A 5,094-nucleotide genomic window follows, 5' to 3' on the forward strand; every position below is an offset into this window, starting at 1 on the left:
AAAACTCAACATTTGGTTTTGATCAAGTGCTTCAGGTGTGACTTAGGGGGTGAATATACCTCTAATGACTTTACTCAATTACTTGCTTCTGATGGTACCATACACCAGTCATTGTGTACTGACACTCCTCAACAAAATTGTGTGGCAGAACGAAAACACCGTCATATTGTTGAGACAGCCCGCTCATTGCTCCTATCTTCGCAGACCCCTAGTGCCTTTTAGGGAGAAGCAGTCTTGAGTGCTGTTTATGTGATTAATCATATCCCTACTTCATTGAATTCATGAATGTCTCCTTTTAAGAAGCTATATGGTCACCTACCAGACTACTCTTCTTTACGAGTTTTTGGATGTACTTGTTTTGTTATTCGTCTTCATGTTGAGAGGAACAACGTCACACCCCCGGCCGAGGCGGCGGAACACGCCGAGCTGTGCGACTAAGTTCATGGATCACAGACAAATTGAATATATAACACAAGTACAACAATAAACAAAATAGCATTCATGTTCCATCTTGATATTTGAATACAATGTTTTTACAAATAATAATAATACATGAATTTCCTTAACAGATAGGCATATGATACAACAACAAGTAGACTAGGTCACCTGTAATTCAATCCGTCTTGAATGTCTGTTTAGTGGTTTCCTGAGAATACATGTAGTTTTGAGAGTCAACACAAGGTTGGTAAGTGTCACAGGTTTTCTGCTAACACAGTAATACTTTTAATAAGTCTAAAAAGTATTATCTTTGTATGTATAACGATAGTTAAAAACAGTGTTTGCAATGTGTCTTAAAAGCCAAAATGTATATTTGTATAAGTAAATCCATACTTAAAAACTATGTTTGTGATAATTCCCTGAAAGCCAAAATGTATCCTTTGTATAGGTAAATCCATACTTAAAAACTATGTTTGTAATAATTCCTTGAAAGCCAAAATGCATCCGTTGTATAAGTAAATCCATACTTAAAAACTGTGTTTGTATTAATTCCTTGAAAGCCAAAATGTGTCCTTTGTATAAGTAAATCCATACTTAAAAACCGTGTTTGTAATAATTCCTTGAAAACCAAAATGTATCCTTTGTATAAGTAAATTCATACTTAAAATCGTGTTTGTAATAGTTCCTTGAAAACCAAACCGTTATGTTACATAAGTAATTTCATACTTAAAAATAGCTTTGAAAGCAACCAAACCCATGGTCGTTAGTAAGAGAGAGATATATTCCTAGTTAATGTTTTTAGTGAGTCCTATAACCGAGCGACCTGACTAAATGCACCCCCTACAACACTTCATTGGACGTTGTAGTAATAAATGTAAACACTTATCACCCGCTTCAATTGATCAGTCGAGGGTTGTAGCTAGCAACCGCAGGTGGGGATGTCAACCCCGTATAGATCTATACATATGTATCTCGCTCTGAAGATTAACGGTTATAGTAGTATGAGTATGCTAATTATTTAAACTCGGCTAATGAAAAATGTCTCACTAAAACCCCTTAACTAAAAAGTTTGTGAATAACTCTCAGCCCTAACTTACTCGTGGGTAAGTCACTAGGCATAATGAATATCGTTGTATAAGGTTTATAAAAGCCGAGTATGTTTGACATACATGTACAAGTGTAATGTACTCACTTTTATAACAATGAATGTTTCAAATCAATGAACATATGTACATGTATAAACATAAAACTTTGTATACATAAAAATCATAAAACTTTGTATCGTGTAATATTTGTTGTGTGAAATGGTTATTTCATGATGAAATAACCATAATATATATACAAAAAATTTATACTAGTTTATTCGTAACAATATGGAAAATTGTTAAATAATAATAATTTTATAAACTAAGTTTATTGTATTTTCGCATAAAAATGTATTTGGTTTGTATAAACAAAATATACTGGCACGTGTATTCCCCCCGAAATAATTAAAATATTAAAAAGGGATCGTAAGCACTCACCCTTAAAGGGTGAGTTCCAATCGTTCGAAGTCGGTTCCTTTTGAGAAACTTGTCGTGAGATTTGTTACACGACATTTCTCGTTCTTAAAACGAACCACCGAGTATATTTGTATTTCCTAATAAACCAAATAGTATTTTTGGTATTAATTATTAAGTATATGGTGGTCTTTCTTAAAATGAATAAACTCTAGGATTTGATTTTGCCAAAATCATACTTCAAGGACTGATATTTAGAATTATTCTCAATACAGGGGTCAAACATGTGTATTTGAAACTGTTGTAGGGTTTTAGGACTTAGTTTATTAGGTTTTTCTGGGGAGGGACCATTTCTGTTTAATTAAATACAAGTTTGATTTAGCTTTGACCTTTGACTGGGTCAAAATCAAAACTCATTGTTTATCGGGGCTCCAAGTCCGATCCACATAAGTGGATCCAATTTAAAAAAAATCAGGCTCTTACCCCGTGTTCATTTGTCTGATCGGGTAAGGGTTACAGATCGATCCCAATTGAAGCCACTAAGGAAACAGATGAACGGGAGAAAAACGCGAAGGCAGAGGGGTCCGATGGACATCGATCGATCGCAAGAGGGGTTGTGAAGACGGCCATTGGCAGTAAGAGGGAAGGAGTTCCGGTGTCGACGAGGCTGAAGTGGAAGGGAAAAGCAACGAAGGGATGTGCTCTTCTCGATCGTCTGCTAGGTGCGAAGGAGAAGGAATACCGAGGTTCGTTTCCGGCTGGCCCAATCGACGGGAAAGATGGGTGTGGTTGATTAGCTGAAGGTTTTTCGTCGGGTCCAGTGGGTGCAGTGACGAGGCGCGAGGCCAGCTGCCTCAATGGGGCAATCACGATGGTGGCATCTCCGGTCCTTTGCTTGATCGAGGAAGGAAAGACGAAGGCAGCAGGGTCTTTAGGTGGTGATTCCACAACAGAAATTGAACTTGATCAGCAACCCAGGTAAATAAATTATTTTCTTTTTCTTTTGTTTGTATTGATTGATGCTGATGGGAGGTAGAAAAAAACATGAAATTCTTTCTTTTTGTGTTGACTGTAAATCAATGAGGATCAATAGATTTAGAACGGTTATTTGGGTTTGATTGTTTGGACAGAATTATGGTTGTTTGGGTTTGATTTTTCACAGGGAAAGGAAGAAGAAGATTGGTTGTTGCGATCGTGATTTGGATAGAGAGTTTTTCTTCTTTGGTTTTTCTTGTCATGGAGAGAAAGAGTGCAGAATAAGATGAGAAAGATCAGTTGTTATAATCTTGAATCAGTTGTAGTTGATAAAATCATATATGGTTTCATGTGTTGAAATCTTTTATTGTACCTTGTATCTGAAATATTTGAGTGTGGGATTGTGTTTGAGTAATATTGTGCATAATCTTTTGTGAGGTGCATGGATAAAGGAAGAAGAAGAGAAACACGTGGGATTGACAGCTCATTTTCCTCTGTGTGGATTTATTTAAAATATAAATTTTGTTTTCTTTTGTGTGTAATTTGGTTTGTGTGTAATGCAGATGAAAGAAAGACGTGGGATGGAATGGAAAAAGGGTGAAGTGTAATTTGAGTGTTGTTTTGGGTGTAGTTTTGGTTGTGGGGAAATCTAATAGCTGTGTTTATTTATTTATTTATTTGTATTTTGTTTTTTTAAATTATGCACAATACATAATATTATATGTACATGTATTTAGGTTTTCATATATAAATATAATTATATATTATACAATTCAAAGTATATATGTAGTGTTGCTATTATATTATAACTAGGTGAATGCCCGCGCGTTGCGTGGGATATAAAAAAATATTTTATATTAAAAATAACTAAATCATTGTTATTAACAATTAAATAATAATTTCATAAAAAATATAAAAAATGATTTTTAGTATTGTTATTATGTTGAACTATATTATAAGAGATAAGGTTGGAACTTGAAGTTGTTTTGCATATACAAAGTTATATGATTAAAATAGAAAAAAAATTAATTTTTAAAAATAAGTAAATCGTTATTGTTATCTATTAAATAATAATTTCATATTAAATTAAAACGTTTATATTAAATATTATCATTATGTAGAAAATACGATAATAGAGACATCTTTTTATCTATCTTAAATTTTATCATTTTGTACAACATATGATAATAGAGACAGTTTTTTATCTTAAATAGTAAAAAAAATGTTTTGTATCATAAATATTACCATAATTATGTAGAACATATGATAATAGTGTCGTCTTTTATAAGGTTAAAACTTTAAATTGTATTACATACAGGGTTGTAAAACTTGGCTAACACAACCAAATACTCGACATGTTACTTAAACTCGGCCTCCAATGGAAGCGAGTTTGCCTAACTCAGCCAGAAGACACTCGGATCCTTATTAAACTCGATCCAAATCTAAAAAATACGGTCCAAAATCATTTTCGAAATTGTGAAATTTAATTGGTCACTTGTCGACAAAGACAATCTCACCAAAGAATACACTCAACGTCCTACAAAGTTAGATGCAAGGAAGATCTCATGGCTTAGTCCCTTTGAAATATTTCACAACCTTTCCTATTTATAGAGGAGAATACATTCTCTTGTTTACTTTCACGATCAATGTGGGATGAAGACATTTTAATTAAACTCATTTTTTTATTTGCCAATAATTTCATTTTGTTAAATAAAATATTAAATAATAAAAATAAAACGTTATCCAGAAAATTTATTGTTCAATAGTTTCATTTTTCAGTAATCACGTAAGTTGCTATAAAAAATTAAGTTTTTATTGAATAACTTTTTTTTAAATCCTAAAATCATAAATTCAGTTAGATACTTAATATAGAAAGTTTGTTTATATGTGTTTTCATGATTCAAAATGTCATTATAAAATGAATTCATTTATAAAATATAATCGAGTATATATTTCGTGCTTTTGAATCAAAGTGATTTTTCAAACAATTATAATTTTATGTTTAGGTAGATTTTTTTATATTTATATTACATTATGTAACTTATAATATTATTATAAACAATTTGAATAATCATGGGAGTTTCAAATGTATGTGGTGAAAGGAAAATGATTCATTTATCGGTCCAAATTGATCAAACTCGGACCGATTCAGCTTAATATACCAAACTACATAACGTTTTTT

General features: G+C 32.3%; 1 long non-coding RNA gene across 1 annotated transcript; it reads right to left on the minus strand.

Moving 5' to 3' along the window:
- Positions 1-493: 493 nt before the first annotated feature.
- LOC145165901 (uncharacterized) lies at positions 494-3,390 on the minus strand. Its single transcript, XR_013740220.1, has 2 exons — positions 2,421-3,390; positions 494-646 (listed from the first exon to the last, which is right to left on the minus strand). It is a non-coding gene; the product is annotated as an uncharacterized LOC145165901 (long non-coding RNA).
- Between the last annotated feature and the right edge of the window lie 1,704 nt (positions 3,391-5,094).

The sequence above is a fragment of the Lactuca virosa genome, chromosome 3, assembly GCF_052849685.1.
Source record: "Lactuca virosa cultivar CGN04683 chromosome 3, Lactuca_virosa_CGN04683_v6, whole genome shotgun sequence".
NCBI classification, from domain to species: Eukaryota; Viridiplantae; Streptophyta; class Magnoliopsida; order Asterales; family Asteraceae; genus Lactuca; species Lactuca virosa.